The sequence below is a fragment of the Lethenteron reissneri genome, chromosome 25, assembly GCF_015708825.2.
Source record: "Lethenteron reissneri isolate LAM-NWPU_2019-01 chromosome 25, ASM1570882v1, whole genome shotgun sequence".
Classification (NCBI taxonomy): Eukaryota; Metazoa; Chordata; class Hyperoartia; order Petromyzontiformes; family Petromyzontidae; genus Lethenteron; species Lethenteron reissneri.
In genome coordinates this window covers 11182367-11199682 of record NC_083803.1, presented here as the reverse complement: position 1 = coordinate 11199682, position 17316 = coordinate 11182367, and the positions used below count along the sequence as shown (strand labels likewise).

Sequence of the window (17316 nt, the reverse complement as noted above, 5' to 3'; positions counted from 1 at the left end):
TGGGGCTGGAGTGCCTCAAATATGGGATCAAGTAGCTGCTCCCCTGTGAGTGGCTGGCTGATGTGCCATGTGTTGAGGAAGTGCCAAGGGTGATCCAGAGCCCAAGACCATTTAAAGTGCCGGGAAGAAATTACCTCTTAAGCAAATTGCTGAAGTAGGGTTGCGTTTGTATGCAGACTGCCTGATCACTACGGCTGGTCTGCAGGAGGAGTTTCGCAGGCTTTGAAGGAGGGACCGCACTGATTGCGACAACAACAACTGGGGGATCTCTCTCAGTGTGCCGGGAAAGATCCTGGTAGGAATTATTCAATATCGTCTTTCCAGACATGCTGAGGAGAATCTTGCGGAGCCCCAATGTGGTTTCAGACTGGGGCGTCCTGCACGGACGCCATTTTCTCTCTCCATATGCTACAGCAGAGGGGAAAATAATTTAAACAGGACCTGCATCTCTGTTTTATTGACCTGGTCAAGGCCTATGATACTATCAATAGGCCAGGGCTCTTGGTTATTCTTCATGCTTTTGGAGATTAAGACCATTTGCTCACAATCATGAAGGACCTTCATGATGGTGGCCAGGCCCTGGTAAAGTTGCATGTCCGGGTGTTGGAGCCATTTTTTGTCCACCTTGGAATGCAACAGGGATGTCCTCTGGCCCCTTTTCTATTTAACATCGCCTTTGACCGTGTAGATCAAGAAGCTTTCCATGGATGGTCCCTGTGGAATTTTGTATAAAACGATGGGAGGCTGACCGGGTGCGATCAAGGGATGGCTCCCTTTTGGTCAACCATATTGTGTATGCGGATGATCTGGTTATTGCTGCCTACTCTGAGAAGAAGTTGGAGATACTACCTGCTGAACCTGAAGCATGCTGCGAAGAGATGGGGCTTTGCCATCAGTCGCACAAACAAAGCACCTGCCTGGGTATGTTATGTCGCCAAATGCTCCCCTCCTTCAACTCCCCATTAGTGATGGGGCAGTTGTGGAGAGAGTGGAGAAGTTTCCGTAGTTGGGCAGTGTGCTTGTGACCAGCTCCGGTTTGGCAGCTGAGGTCTCGCTCCTTTTCATTGGCATTATCTTTTCATCAACTGTGTAACGCTGTGTGGAAGCTACCTGGCTTGTTGCTCCATACAAAGCTCTGAGTCTTCTCGGCCACAGTTATGCCTTCTGAAGGAACATCTGCTGCCGGTTTGAAACATTGAGGCTAGCCTGCCTACGATCCATCATGGGTATAACGTGACTTGATTGTGTGAGGAGTTCACAGACCCTTGAAAGATCTGGACACGGTCCCATCAGTGAGCTCCTCCTGCAAGCAAGGTTACATGGCTGGGTCATGTAGCCTGCAGATAGATGGGGTCAAACAGGCTTGGAACGGGCTCGAGACGACATGGACTGATGTTGAGCTGATTGGACTTGGTGATGACTGGTACTTGCAGTGTCAAGATCGGCCTCTGTGGAGGAGGTTCGTGAAGGACGCTACTGGGTAGTTGGAGGCAGTCGCCCTCCAGCAACAACAGAGGGCAGAGGAGCAACGCTCACAACAACGAGCGGAGCGCCAGGCGGCTGAAGCGCTGAGTTGTCACAGTGGGGAGCACATTTTGTGTCCATCTGCCAGTCATCACAGTCTGTCAACCCATGTCACCTGGGTCTGTCCCCTGACCTCCTGTCAGCATGCCTTCGACATTTGATGTGGCCTCAAAGTGCACCTAGCATGGCACAAGCGTCGCGATGGCGTCACCACACAGACGTCGTGGTGAACCGCGGTTGTGCCTTCGTATGCATGGTTCGGCGTATAGCGGTGTCTAGACTGGGTGTGTGTATTTTAGGCTGTTCTACGTGTATGAGATGTGTACATGTGAGTGTCGTTCGTGTACACTGTGCTCGTCTGTATGACTGTGCGACTGTGTGTCGTTGTCTTTTCTCTGGTCGCTGGCACCACAAACCCGGGCCATTCGATTCCTGCTCACGACCAATGTCAGTGGTGAATATTTGAACCGGTTCCTGGGTCTCGCCTAGGTCGACTCAGCCTTAAGTGGGAGCATGGTTCATTTTTGTCAACGTAAATGTGTACCGGGAAGACAGGCGGCCAGGCATTGGTGCCGGTCACACAACCCCATTTGTGCCTGTGTCTGTACACAATGGCTGAATATGTGTGTGTGTATATATTGTGCTTGTGTGTGTGTATATATATTGTGCTTGTGTGTACACATTGGGGAGCGGTGGCGCAGTGGTAAGCGTACTGCACTCCGAGAACACGGCAATCCGAGTTCGATTCTCACTCACAAACCAATATCGGATATTTGATCCGGTCCCGTGCCTCCCCTAGGTTGACTCAGCCTTAACTAAAATGAGTTTCTCTGGTGTGGTGTGTCAACATCAGCTGGTCACCACCCACCCCTCTTCTTAGCAGCACTTCCCCTACAGTCTGCGAAGGTTATACGGGGGATCTTTGTCCTTATCTTTGTGTATACAGTGGTTGCATGTCACGTGTGAGTGGGTTTGTGACTTTGTGTGTGTGTACACAGTGGTTGCCTGTAGTGTGTGGGTGTGACTTTCGGTGTGTGTGTGTGACTGTTAGTGTGTGTGTGTACACTGGTTGCCTGTAGTGTGTGGGTACACAGTGGTTGCCTGTAGTGTGAGTGACTTAGTGGGTGTACAGTGGTTGCCTGTAGTGTGTGTGTGTGACTTTCGGTGTGTGTGTGTACACAGTGGTTGCCTGTAGTGTGAGTGAGTGTTGGGCTGTGTACAGTGGTTGCCTGTAGTGTGTGGGTGTGACTTTCGGTGTGTGTGTGTACACAGTGGTTGCCTGTAGTGTGAGTGAGTGTTGGGCTGTGTACAGTGGTTGCCTGTAGTGTGTGTGTGACTGTTAGTGTGTGTGTGTACACAGTGGTTGCCTGTAGTGTGAGTGAGTGTTGGGATGTGTACAGTGGTTGTCTGTAGTGTGTGTGACTGTTAGTGGGTGTACAGTGGTTGCCTGTAGTGTGTGTGTGTGACTTTCTGTGTGTGTGTGTACACAGTGGTTGCCTGTAGTGTGAGTGAGTGTTGGGCTGTGTACAGTGGTTGCCTGTAGTGTGTGTGCCTGTTAGTGTGTGTATGTACAGTGGTTGCCTGTTGTGTGTGTATGACTTTAGGTGTGTGTGTACATAGTGGTTGCCTGTAGTGTGAGTGAGTGTTGGGGTGTGTACAGTGGTTGCCTGTAGTGTGTGTGACTGTTAGTGTGTGTGTACAGTGGTTGCCTGTAGTGGGTGGGTGTGCCTGTTGGTGTGTATACACAGTGGTGGTTGCCTGTAGTGTGTGTGGGTGTTGGGGGTGTGTGTGACTTAGTGTGTGTGTACACTGGTTGCCTGCAGCGTGTGGGTGTGACTTTCGGTGTGTGTGTGTGTACACACAGTGGTTGCCTGTAGTGTGTGTGACTGTTAGTGTGTGTGGACAGTGGTTGCCTGTAGTGTGTGTGACTGTTAGTGGGTGTACAGTGGTTGCCTGTAGTGTGAGTTAGTGTTGGGGTGTGTACAGTGGTTGCCTGTAGTGTGTGTGACTGTTAGTGTGTGTGTGTACAGTGGTTGCCTGTTGTGTGTGTATGACTTTCGGTGTGTGTGTGTGTGTGTACACAGTGGGTGCCTGTAGTGTGAGTTAGTGTTGGGGTGTGTACAGTGGTTGCCTGTAGTGTGTGTGACTGGTAGTGTGTGTGTACAGTGGTTGCCTGTAGTGGGTGTGTGTGCCTGTTGGTGTGTATACACAGTGGTTGCCTGTAGTGTGTGTGACTGTTAGTGTGTGTGTGTGTACACTGGTTGCCTGTAGTGTGAGTTAGTGTTGGGCTGTGTACAGTGGTTGCCTGTAGTGTGTGTGACTGTTAGTGTGTCGGTACAGTGGTTGCCTGTAGTGTGTGTGACTGGTAGTGTGTGTGTACAGTGGTTGCCTGTAGTGGGTGTGTGTGCCTGTTGATGTGTATACACAGTGGTTGCCTGTAGTGTGTGCGAGTGGGTCTTTGAATTGTGGGATGTGTGTGTGTACACAGTGGTTCCCTGTAGTATGTGAGTGGGTGTGTGTGACTGTGTGTGTGTGGGTTTGGCTGTTATGGTGTGTGTACACAGTGGTTGCCTGTAGTGTGTGTTAGTGGGTGAGTTTGGCTGTTGGAGTGTGTGTGAGTGGGTGTGTGTGACTGTGTGTGTGTGAGTGGGTGTGTGTGAGTGTGTGTGCTGGTGTGTGTGAGTGCGTGTGTGTGACTGTGTGTGTGTGAGTGGGTGTGTGTGAGTGTGTGTGCTGGTGTGGGGAGCGGTAGTGTAGCGGTTAGCGCGCTGCGCTATGAACCTGGCGACCCGGGTTCGATTCCCGCTCACGGCTAACACCAGTGACGATTATCTGAACCGGTCCTGGGCCTCCCCTAGGTCGACTCAGCCTTAAATGAGTACCTGGTGCGGTGTGTAAACATCGCCACTGGGGAGACAAAGGCGGTCGGGCGTGGTGCTGGCCACCCACCCCCTCGTGTACCGTTCCGGCCTTTATAGGTGCTCGCTAACAGCACTTGCCCCTACAGTCTGTTAAGGCTATACGGGGGATCTTTGTCTTTTGTGCTGGTGTGTGTGAGTGCGTGTGTGTGGCTGTTGGTGTGTGTGTACACAGTGGTTGCCTGTAGTGTGTGTGAGTGGGTGTGTGTGACTGTGTGTGTGTGAGTAGGTGGGTTTGGCTGTTGGTGTGTGTGTGAGTGGGTGTGTGTGACTGTGTGTGTGTGAGTAGGTGGGTTTGGCTGTTGGTGTGTGTGTGTGAGTGGGTGTGTGTGACTGTGTGTGTGTGTACACAGTGGTTGCCTGTAGTGTGAGTGGGCGTGTGTGACTGTTGGTGTGTGTGTACACAGGGGTTCCACGTAGTGTGAGTGGGTGTGTGTGTGTGACTGTGTGTGTGAGTGGGTGTGTGTGACTGTGCGTGTATGAGCGGGTGTGTGTGACTGTGTGTGTGTGTGACTGTGTGAGTGAGTATGTGTGACTGTTGGCGTGTGTGTACACAGTGGTTGCCTGTAGTGTGCGTGGGTGTGTGTGACTGTATGTGTGTGGCCTCAAGGTGCACTTGGCCTGGCACAAGCGTCGTGGTGACGTCACCGCCACTTAGTGGCGAATGGCGGTTGTTGTTGTGACTGTGTATGAGTGGGTGTGTGTGACTGTGTGTGTGAGAGTGGGTGTGTGTGACTGTGTGTGAGTGAGTGTGTGTGACTGTGTGTGTGTGAGTGGGTGTGTGTGACTGTGTGTGAGTGAGTGTGTGTGACTGTGTGTGTGTGTGACTGTGGTGGGGAGCGGTAGTGCAGCGGTTAGCGCGCTGCGCTATGAACCTGGTGACCCGGGTTCGATTCCCGCTCACGGCCAACACCACCAGTGACGATTATCTGAACCGGTCCTGGGCCTCCCCTATGTCGACTCAGCCTGAAATGAGTACCCGGTGCGGTGTGTAAACATCACCACTGGGGAGACAAAGGCGGTCGGGCGTGGTGCTGGCCACCCACCCACTCGTGTGCCGTTCCGGCCTTCATAGGTGCTCGCTAACAGCACTTGCCCCTACAGTCTGTTAAGGCTATACGGGGGATCTTTGTGTGACTGTGTGTGTGTGACTGTGTGTGTGTGACTGTGTGTGTGTGACTGTGTGTGTGTGACTGTGTGTGTGTGAGTGGGTGTGTGTGACTGTGTGTGAGTGGGTGTGTGTGACTGTGTGAGTGGGTGTGTGTGACTGTGTGAGTGGGTATGTGTGACTGTGTGACTGTGTGACTGTGTGAGTGGGTGTGTGTGACTGTGTGAGTAGGTGTGTGTGACTGTGTGACTGTGTGACTGTGTGTGTGAGTGTGTGAGTGTGTGAGTGTGTGAGTGTGACAGTGTGTGAGTGTGTGAGTGTGTGAGTGTGTGAGTGTGTGACTGTGACAGTGTGTGAGTGTGTGACTGTGTGACTGTGAGTGTGTGAGTGTGTGAGTGTGTGAGTGTGTGAGTGTGTGAGTGTGTGAGTGTGACTGTGTGAGTGTGACTGTGACTGTGTGAGTGTGAGTGTGTGAGTGTGAGTGTGTGAGGTGTGAGTGTGAGTGTGTGAGTGTGTGAGTGTGTGAGTGTGAGTGTGTGAGTGTGAGTGTGTGAGTGTGAGTGTGAGTGTGTGAGTGTGAGTGTGTGAGTGTGAGTGTGTGAGTGTGAGTGTGTGAGTGTGAGTGTGTGAGTGTGAGTGTGTGAGTGTGAGTGTGTGAGTGTGAGTGTGTGAGTGTGTGAGTGTGTGAGTGTGTGAGTGTGAGTGTGAGTGTGTGAGTGTGAGTGTGTGAGTGTGAGTGTGTGAGTGTGAGTGTGTGAGTGTGAGTGTGTGAGTGTGAGTGTGTGAGTGTGAGTGTGTGAGTGTGAGTGTGTGAGTGTGAGTGTGTGAGTGTGAGTGTGTGAGTGTGAGTGTGTGAGTGTGAGTGTGTGAGTGTGAGTGTGTGAGTGTGAGTGTGTGAGTGTGAGTGTGTGAGTGTGAGTGTGTGAGTGTGAGTGTGTGAGTGTGACTGTGTGATGGTGTGAGTGTGTGATGGTGTGACTGTGTGAGTGTGTGACTGTGTGACTGTGTGACTGTGTGACTGTGTGAGTGTGTGTGTGTGACTGTGTGAGTGTGTGTGTGACTGTGTGAGTGGGTGTGTTTGACTGTGTGTGTGACTGGGTGTGTGTGTGTGACTGTGTGAGTGTGTGTGTGTGTGACTGTTGGTGTGTGTGTGTGTACACAGTGGTTGCACGTAGTGTGAGTGGGTTGGTGTGTGTGTGGGGGATGGGGAAGGCTGATGTGCACACACACACACACACGCTATCACACACACACACGCGTGTGTGTGCTCGAGTTTAACTCCGCCCAGCGCCACCCCACGTCCTATTAACCCCTCCCCTACCCCCTTCCACCATCACCACCATCAACCTCCTCCTCCTACTCTCAGCCTTCCCTCCCGGGCAAACATCATCACCATCATCACAAGCTACAACCACCATCACCCTCGACGTGCATGTGCCTGTAAGTCTCTGTGCCTCGCTGCCTGTGTTTGTGTGTGTGCCAACAGCACTTGACCCAACAGTCTGTATAGGGCTATCCGGGGGATCTTTGTCTTTGTATGTGAGTCTGTGTGTCTGTGTGTGTGTGTCATGTCTCCGTGTGTGTCTTTGTGAGTGTCTGATGTTCCGTGTGGGGAGCGGTGGCGCAGTGGTTAGCGCTACGAACCCGCCTGCCCGGGTTCGATTCTCGCTCTCACGGCCAACAACCGGTTGACGATTGTCTGGACCGGTCCTACGGCCCTCCCCTAGGTCGACTCGGCCTCAAATTAGTGCGGTGTTGTGAAACATCGCCGCGAGGGAGACAAAGGCGGCCGGGCGTGGTGCGGCCAACAACCGGTTGACGATTGTCTGAACCGGTCCTGGGCCCCCCCCTAGGTCGACTCGGCCTCAAATGAGTGCGGTGTTGTGAAACATCGCCGCGAGGGAGACAAAGGCGGCCGGGCGTGGTGCTGGCCACCCACCCCCTCGTGTGCCGTGCCGGTCTTCATAGGTGCTCGCTGACAGCACTTGCCCCTACAGTCTGTTAAGGCTATACGGGGGATCTTTGTGTTTTGTATGTCAGCCTGTGTGTGTATGTGGCTTTGCATATATGTGTGTGTGTCTGTGAGTCATTGTGTATGTTTGAGTCTGTGTCTCTGTACTGTGTGTGGCTGTATGTGTCTTTGTGTGTATTTGTCTGAATGTCTGTCTGTATGTGTGTATGGGAGTCTGTATACGGCACTTGCCCCAACAGCCAGCGAGGGCTACACGGGGGACCTTTGCCTTTGCTTTAAATGTGATTGTGGTTTCTGTGTGTGGCTGTCTGATGGGATGTATGCGAGTCTCCGTGTGTGTGTATGTGATGTGTGTGTGTGTGTATGTGTGTATGTGATGTGTGTAATTTATGTGATGTGTGTGTGTGATGTGTGTGTATGTGATGTGTGTGTATGTGTGTGTATGTGATGTGTGTGGATGTGTGTGTATGTGATGTGTGTATGTGATATGTGTATGTGATGTGTGTGTATGTGTGTGTATGTGTGTGTGTGTGATGTGTGTATGTGATGTGTGTGTGTATGTGATGTGTGTGTGTATGTGATGTGAGTGTGTATGTGATGTGTGTGTGTGTATGTGATGTGTGTGTATGTGATGTGAGTGTGTATGTGATGTGAGTGTGTATGTGATGTGTGTGTATGTGATGTGAGTGTGTATGTGATGTGAGTGTGTATGTGATGTGTGTGTGTGTATGTGATGTGAGTGTGTATGTGATGTGAGTGTGTATGTGTGTATGTATGTGTCGTGGGGAGCGGTGGTGTCACGGTTAGCGCGCTGCGTTACGAACCTGGCGATCCGGGTTCGATTCCCGCTCATGGCCAACACCGCCAGTCACAATTATCTGAACGAGGTCCTGGGCGACCCCTAGGTCGACTCGGCCTCAAACGAGTACCTGGCGCGGTGTCTGAAACGTCATCACTGGGGAAGACAAAGGCGGCCGGGCGGGGTGCTGGCCACCCCCACCCCCCCGTGTGCCGTGTCGGGCTTCATAGGTGCTCGCTAACAGCACTTGCCCCAACAGTATGTGAAGGCTATACGGGGAATCTGTCTCTTTGTGTGTGAGTGTTGCTGTGTGGATGCCTGTCTGTGTGTGTGAGTGAGTCTGTATGTCTGTGTGTGTGTGAGTCTATGTCTTTGTGTGTGTGTGAGTCTTGTCTCTGTGTGTGTGTGAGAGTCTTGTCTATGTCTGTGTGTGTGAGTCTATGTCTGTGTGTGTGAGTCTGTCTCTGTGTGTGTGTGAGTCTGTATGTCTCTGTGTGTGTGAGAGTCTGTCTCTGTGTGTGTGTGAGTCTGTATGTCTCTGTGTGTGTGTGAGTATGTCTCTGTGTGTGTGAGTCTATGTCTCTGTGTGTGTGAGTCTTGTCTCTGTGTGTGTGTGTGAGTCTGTCTCTGTGTGTGTGAGTCTTTGTCTCTGTGTGTGAGTCTTGTCTCTGTGTGTGTGTGAGTCTGTCTCTGTGTGTGTGTGAGTCTGTACGTGTCTGTGTGTGTGAGTCTGTATGTCTCTGTGTGTGAGTCTCTGTGTGTGTGTGTCAGTCTGTCTGTGTGTGTGAGTCTGTATGTCTGTGTGTGTGTGAGTCTGTATGTCTGTGTGTGTGTGTGAGTCTGTATGTCTGTGTGTGTGAGTATGTCTGTGTGTGTGAGTCTGTATGTCTCTGTGTGTGTGTGAGTCTATGTCTGTGTGTGTGTGTGAGTCTGTATGTCTGTGTGTGTGAGTATGTCTGTGTGTGTGAGTCTGTATGTCTCTGTGTGTGTGAGTCTATGTCTTTGTGTGTGTGAGTCTGTCTGTGTGTGTGTCTGTATGTCTCTGTGTGTGTGAGTCTATGTCTCTGTGTGTGAGTCTCTTGTGTGTGTGTGTGAGTCTGTCCGTGTGTGTGTGTGAGTCTGTATGTCTGTGTGTGTGTGAGTCTGTATGCCTGTGTGTGTGTGAGTCTGTTTGTCTGTGTGTGTGTGAGTCTATGTCTCTGTGTGTGTGTGAGTGTGTGTGAGTATGTCTGTGTGTGTGTGAGTCTGTATGTCTCTGTGTGTGTGTGAGTCTATGTCTGTGTGTGTGTGTGTGAGTCTGTATGTCTCTGTGTGTGAGTCTATGTCTGTGTGTGTGTGAGTCTATGTGTGTGTGTGTGAGTCTGTATGTCTATGTGTGTGTGTGAGTCTGTGTGTGTGTGTGTGAGTCTGTATGTCTATGTGTGTGTGTGAGTCTGTATGTCTGTGTGTGTGAGTCTATGTGTGTGTGTGAGTCTATGTCTGTGTGTGTGAGTCTATGTCTATGTGTGTGTGTGAGTCTGTGTGTCTCTGTTTGTGTGGGTCTGTATGTCTGTGTGTGTGTATGTCTCTGTGTGTGTATGTGAGTCTGTATGTCTGTGTGTGTGTGAGTCTATGTCTCTGTGTGTGAGTCTGTATGTCTGTGTGTGTGTGAGTCTGTATGCCTGTGTGTGTGTGAGTTTGTCTGTGTGTGTGTGAGTCTATGTCTCTGTGTGAGTCTGTATGTCTGTGTGTGTGTGAGTCTGTATGTCTTTGTGTGTGAGTCTGTATGTCTTTGTGTGTGTATGAGTCTGTATGTCTCTGTGTGTGTGTGAGTCTGTATGTCTGTGTGTGTGTGAGTCTGTAGCTGTGTGTGTGTGAGTCTATGTATCTCTGTGTGTGTGTGAGTCTGTATGTATCTGTGTGTATGTGAGTCTATGTCTCTGTGTGTGTGTGAGTCTGTATGTCTCTGTGTGTGTGAGTGTATGTCTGTGTATGTGTGTGTCTGTATGTCTGTGTGTGTGTGAGTCTGTAGCTGTGTGTGTGTGAGTCTGTGTCTCTGTGTGTGTGAGTCTGTATGTATCTGTGTGTATGTGAGTCTATGTCTCTGTGTGTGTGTGAGTCTGTATGTCTCTGTATGTGTGTGAGTCTGTATGTCTTTGTGTGTGTGTGAGTCTGTATGTCTGTGTGTGTGTGAGTGTATGTCTGTGTGTGTGTGTGAGTCTGTATGTCTGTGTGTGTGTGTGAGTCTGTAGCTGTGTGTGTGTGAGTCTGTATGTATCTGTGTGTATGTGAGTCTATGTCTCTGTGTGTGTGTGTGAGTCTGTATGTCTCTGTATGTGTGTGAGTCTGTATGTCTCTGTATGTGTGTGAGTCTGTATGTCTCTGTATGTGTGTGAGTCTGTATGTCTGTGTGTGTGTAGCGGTTAGCGATCCGGGTTCGATTCCCGCTCACGGTCAACACCAGTGACGATTATCTGAACCGGTTCTGGGCCCTCCCCTAGGTCGACTCGACCTCAAATGAGTACCTGGTGCGGTGTGTAAACATCGCCACTGGGGAGACAAAGGAGGCCGGGCGTGGGATGCTGGCTGTCTACCCACCCCCTCTTGGGCCCATCCGGCCTTCACAGGTGCTCGCTAACAGCACTTGCCCCAGCAGTCTGTGAAGGCTATACGGGGGATCTTTGTCTTTGCCTCCGTGGCTGTACGTGCCCGTGTCTTTGTGTGTATGTGGCTGTATGTGTCTTTGTGTGAGTGCCTGTGAATTTGTATTTCGCTGCGCGTGTGTGTACGTGTCCGTACGGGGGAGCGATGGCGCAGTGGTTAGCGCATCCGGGCGGCCCGAGTTCGATCCCCGCTCACGGACAACTGCCAGTGACGATTCTCTGAGCCAGTCCTGGGCCTCACCTAGGTCGACTCAGCCTCAAATCGATATCTGGTGCGGCGCGTAAATGACATCGCCACCGGAGAGACAAAGGCGGCCGGGCGTGGGGTGCTGGCCACCCCCACCCCCTCGTGTACCGTTGCCGGCCTTCCTAGGTGCTCGCTAACAGCACTTGCCCCGACAGTCTGTTGGAGGCTACGCGGGGCATCTTTGTCTTTGTGAGTCTGGGTGGCTGTGCATGTCGTGACATTGGGAATGGTGGCGCTTTGGTTGGCGCATCGGCGACGATTATCCGAGCTGGCCGTGGGCCTCCCCTCGGTCGACTCAGCCATAAATGAGTACCTGTGGTAGACATCAGCCACCCACTTCCTCGTGTGCCGTGCCGGCCTTCGTTGGTGCTCGCGAACAGCACTTGCCCCAACAGTCTGTCAAGGCTATAGGGGGGACCTTTGTCTTTGTTTTGTGAGTCTGTAAATGTGGCTGTGTGTACCTGTGTCTAGGGTATCGTAGGTATGTTACTATGCGTGAGTTTGTTTTATATACGTGGGTGTATGTATGTATGTCTTTGTATGTCAGTGCGTGTGTCTGTGTGTGTGTATTTTTGTGTGTGGTTGTGGCTATGTGTTATGTGTATACGTGTGTGTTCGTGTACGTATATTTATGTATTTGTGCATGTCGCCCGTGTTGATTGTGTACGTGTGTGCCAATGAGCCATTGTGTACATGCCTGTGTATTTCACAGTGGGCAATGAATGTTGTGTCTGTGTGTGTCAGTGGGCCTGTGAATGAATCTGTGTCTCTATCGGACTGTCGGTGTGTGTCTGTCTCTTTGTCTGTATATACACGTGGCTGAGTATGTGTGTCCGTGTGACATTGCCGAATCTTCATCGGTGCTCGCTAACAGCACTTTGCCCAAACGTCTGCTGAGGCTATACGGGGGATCTTTGTCTGCGTGTGTGTGTGTGAGAGTTGTGTGTATCTGACGGGATGAGTGGGTGGGCATGAGTCTATATGTGGGTGTCCGTGTGCATGTTTGTTGCTGCTGGGGTGCGGTCGTGTCGTGGTTAGTGCGCTGCAGCGCTACGAACCCGGCAACCCGAGTTCGATTCCCGCTCACGGCCAACCAACACCAGGGACGGTTAGCTGAACCGGTCCTGGGCCTCCCCTGGGTCGACTCAGCCTCAAATTAGTACCTGGTGCGGTATGTAAACGTCGCCACTGGGGAGACAAAGGCGGCCGGGCGTGGTGCTGACCACCCACCCCCTCGTGTGCCGTGCCGGCCTTCATAGGTGCTCGCTCACAGCACTTGCCCCAGCAGTCTGCTACGGCTATAAGGGGGATCTTTGTCTTTGCGTGTTCTTGTGAACCTGTGTGTACGAGTGTGGGGAGTGACGTAGTGGTTAGCGGACTGCATTATAATCCCAGGAACCTGAGTTTTCTTTCCCGGTCACGGATAACATCAGTGGTCATTTATCGTTGAGCATTTCCTGGGCTTCCTCTTGGTTGACTCGGACTTAGATCAGAATCGGAAGAGAATATCTATTCACACTGGAGGAATCCGATGAGCTATGAAGCTCTTTATCTCAGATATCCAGGGGGTTACTTTGTGTAGTGTGTTGGGTACGCTGCCGGCCACACCATCCTTAACAGGCTAGTTACCCCAAGGGTTGCCTCTTAAGGAAAAGAGCTAGCAATCAAGTCTCGTGGCGGCCTTAATAAGTGCTTGCTAACAGCACTTTCCACAATAGTCTGTGTGTGAGTCTGTATGTCTCTGTGTGTCTGTGAGTCTGTATGTCTCTGTGTGTGAGTCTATGTCTGTGTGTGTGTGAGTCTGTATGTCTCTGTGTGTGTGTGAGTCTGTATGTCTCTGTCTGTGAGTCAGTATGTCTGTGTGTGTGTGTGAGTCTGTCTGTGTGTCTGTGAGTCTGTATGTCTGTGTGTGTGTGTGAGTCTGTATGTCTCTGTCTGTGTGTCTGTGAGTCTGTATGTCTGTGTGTGTGTGAGTCTGTATGTCTCTGTCTGTGTGTTTGTGAGTCTGTATGTCTCTGTGTGCGTGTGTGAGTCTATGTCTGTGTGTGTGTGCGAGTCTGCATGACTCTGTGTGTGTGTGAGTCTGTATGTCTAAATGGTGGTGGACCTTGGTATCGCATGTGTATGGCTGTCTGTGTGCTAGGAGTTTGTGTGTGCCTGTGTGCTCCTACGATTTTTTGCGCGCGCGCGTGTATGTGTGCGTGTCTGAGTGTGTATGTGCGGCTGTCTTAACGTACGGTTGTGTTGCACGTGTGTGCCTGTGGATCCGTGTGCAAGTTAGCCGGGCGGCTGTGGCCACGCACGTGCTCTGTAATCCGCCATTGTGGAGGCGAGGGGCGGTGACGCGCACTAATCCTGTGACGCTGCCTTGCCCATGGCCGTCGAGGACGTTGCCACACCCTGGCTTACAGCAGGTGGACTAATCGCCATCTGGTTCCATCTGTACGGGGATGGAGTGTTGCCCCCTCCCTACACGCGTGGGTTTTCATCTGGGTGCTCCGGTTTCCTCCTATTTGTAATTTTTTTAAACACTCATTCATTGGCTGAATTTGTTTTTTTATTATGAGAATAGGTTTTTCCCGTTTTTCTGGCAACAAAACAGCTGTGTTTAGATGTAAAAACACCAAACTGAAACCTTTTACGAGGAATCATGTCTGCATTAACCCCAATACTTGTGGTCAGAATGCAAACAAAAAACATACTCTGGTAATATATGCAGTGTCTTTGAAACTGATTGGTCCACACCAGAGACAGCTTTCTTTCGATCGGTGTTAGACCAAAGGACGCCAAAAGGCCCTCATGATAAAGAGCCCTACATTTCAGTGTGGTTTTTATCGCTAAATAAATAAATTATTACGATGCGGGTGTCTGTGTATTTGTGTCTGTTTGTGTAATCGTGTATCTGCGAGTCTGTTGCGACCTTACTTGTGTGGCTGTGTGTCTGTCTCGGCGTACAGGCAGACCTCGCTTAGCGCTCAAGATGTGTTCCTGAAGAATGAGCGCGAATCGAATCAGCGCTAAAATGGTCATTACACCATTGCACACATGGGGATGCATTACCAATATGGTTTTTTATTTCCTATGAGAAATATATGAGGGCTTCATTGGGGTATGTGTCTGTGTGGGGAGCGGTGGCACAGTGGTTAGCACGCTGCGCAAGAACCCGGTGACCCGAGTCCGATTCCTGCTCACGACCAACACCAGTGACGATTATCTGAACTGATCCTGGGTCTCCCCTAGGTTGACTCAGCCTCAACTAGTACCTGGTGTGGTGTATAACAAAGGCGGCCGGGCATGGTGCTGGCTACCCACCCCCTCATGTGCAGTGTCGGCGTTAATAGGTGCTCAGTATCAGCACTTGCCCCAAAGGTCTGTTAAGGCTATGAGGGGGGTTTCTTTGTTCCATCACCTGTTGCCAAAACCTTCCACACTTCACGTGGCCTCAGAGTGCACCTGGCCTGGCACAAGAGCAGTGGTGACGTCACCATCACTTGGTGGCGAATGGCGGCTGTTGTTGTGTTGCTCTGTGTTTCTGTATGCGATGCAGTTATCTAGGCTAGAGTGATTGGACAGCGTGCGGTGAGATCAGCTCAGTAAAACAGTAGGAGGCTGCTAGACTTCTGTGCAGCCCATGGGCGTGTAATCACCAACATGCTGTTCCAGCATCGGTGCATCCATAACATCGTGCATGCATGCCATGTCCCAGCAAGAACATCTGGACTCTTTAGTGATGGAACAGAGAATGGGGACCCATGTCCTTGACACCAGGACCTACTGTGGAGCCTGTCTGCCCACTGACTAGCAATCAGTCAGCTTGTCATCTGTAAGGTCCTCCTGCCATTCCCCACTGCAATGGTGGGCATCCACCTCCGACCCTATTCAAATCCTCATTGGCTTGTTCTCAGCTAGCTGATGAAATCTTCAAATGAGATTGAATCAACACTTGCAGCTGGGGTTGGCGTCGTTCCCCTCGCATCCTGATGCCAAAGGAGAAATGACCGAGCTTTATGACTGTAGGTCATGCAGCTGCTTTGGCCGTATTGGGTACGCAGTCCAGACCTCCCTGGAAAATCCTGGCTGAAGAAAGGAGGTGTTCCGGTGAGCTCAGAGAAAGCGGCAGGTCCACTCCCACCGTCTCCGACATCCCAAGACATCCAAAGAATGAGGAGCCACGCGTTGCTGGGAGGATGAGTGGTGATCGCGGACTGCTGAAGAGATGGAAACTGCCGCAGCAGCTCTTGATCACAAATCACTCTTCATCTCGATACAAAAGCAACTTTCATCACCACTCTGATTACCATCCTGCAGGGAAAGAGTGGTGATCCAATTTCTTGAGCCCCAACAACAGGTTTTCAGATTTGCAGAACATTTCTGTGAGGTCTTGAGGGAGGTAAAATCCCTGAGCTCAGATATCATGGGGCATGATGGGGGGTTGACCCTGCTGGAGCTGCGGTACCTCAAATATTGGACGAAGTAGCCACCCCCTGAGAGCACTTGGCTGGTATATCATCTGTTTAGGGGGTGCAAATAGCAATTCACATTCCGAGACCAGGTAAAGCACCAATCGAACTGCTGAGGGAGGCTGGCGTCTGTGCAGACTACACGAAGTTACATCATTACAGCTGCCTCGAGCCATAGAATTCTTTCCGCAGGATTGTATGGATGCCCTGGTGGGGGTTTCCCTTCTTTAAAAAGGCGGGGGGGGGGTTGCACTGATTGCAACAACTACAGGGGCATCTTCCACCTTAATGGGCCGGAAAATGTCCTGGCAAGGATTATTCAACATCGCCTTGCCAGACACACCGAGGAGAGGCTTGCGGAGGCCCAATGTGGTTTGAGATCAGGGTGGTCCTATATCACTGGCCAACACACTTTTTTGGCATAAGGTATTCCAACGGTTTTAAGGTAATTGTGGGGTGCTGATTCCAAATCTGGCATCAGTTTTTGTCTATCACATCAGGTTTTTTAGATATATCAAATAATGCATTTTTTATAAAAACTGCAGAAGAAAAATATTAAATAAATGTGGATATCTACATAACATTATATTATAAACATACTATCCTAAAAATACAGCACCATATGTTAACACTAAAGCAGTCACTGAGTCGCAACAACTTGCAATCATAAGTGACAGAGTTAATTTCGGGTAAAATCAATGAAAATGGGGTATGTCGATTGCATAAAAATGAGATGTGATAGAGCAAATCTGAGATCAGATTTGGAATCAGCACCCTAAAATTTGTCTAAAACAGCTGCAAAAGTCCAGACCAGAAAAAAATGTTTTTTTTGTTGACCAGTGATTCTTTGGCTGTCTGCTACAGCAGAGGTATAGGAAATTCCAGCAAGACTTGCATCTCTACTTTATCGACCTGGTCAAGGCCTATGGGACCATCAATAGTTCAGGACTCTGGGTTATTCTTTGTGCTTTCTGGGCCCCTGACCTTGTGCTCGCAACCATAAAGGGCCTTTATAATGGTGGGCAGACCCGGGTAAATATCCGTGTCCAGGAGTCAGTCATTCCCTGTTCTACTTGGAAAGTTGGAAAGGTTTCCATGCTTGGGCAGTGTGTTTGTCGCCATCTCCATCTTGCCAGCAGAGGTCTCAGCGGTATTATCCTTCACCAGTATAACGCCGTGTGGAAGCTAACTGGTCTGTTGCTGCGCGCGGAGCTTTGGGTCATCTCAGCCACAGTCATGCCCTCTGTTCTCTATGCTTGCGAAACGTGGACCCCTCTAATGGAACATCTGCATCAGTTTGAAACATTCATGCTAGCCTGCCTACGATCGATCCTGGGTTTAACCAGGTTGGATTGTGTGAGGAGCTCACAAATCCTTGAAAGAGTTGAGCACATTCCCTTCAGGCTGCGTTGGCTGGGTCATGTTGCCTGCATGCCCAGCAAAAGCATGTCCAAGCAGCTTCTGTTTGACCGGATAGAGGAGGCTAAATAGGTGCAGCATGGGCTGGAAAAGAGATGGACTGATGCAGTACAGAAGAATATAGAGCTGATTGGACTTGCCAATGACTAATACCAGCAGTGTCAAAATCGGTCTCTGTGGAGGAGGCTCGTGAAGGACGCTACTTGGCAGTTGGAGGCAGTCGCCCT

At 50.7% G+C, this 17316-nt stretch overlaps 1 protein-coding gene across 6 annotated transcripts in view; it reads left to right on the top strand.

The window, feature by feature from the left end:
- The window catches only part of LOC133347225 (REST corepressor 3-like), a 53482-nt gene that overhangs the window by 16280 nt on the left and 19886 nt on the right, over positions 1 to 17316 (top strand). For 2 of the 6 annotated variants that reach the window (XM_061559323.1, XM_061559322.1), the window contains exons 1-2: positions 6877 to 6990; positions 10802 to 10927. The exons of 2 other annotated variants lie outside the window; for them this stretch is intronic. The gene's annotated coding sequence lies outside the window, so the exon portion shown is untranslated. Of the gene's footprint in view, positions 1 to 6824; positions 6991 to 10801; positions 10928 to 17316 lie in introns of those variants that run through there. 2 more of the 6 variants (XM_061559319.1, XM_061559320.1) reach the window with 2 other exon arrangements.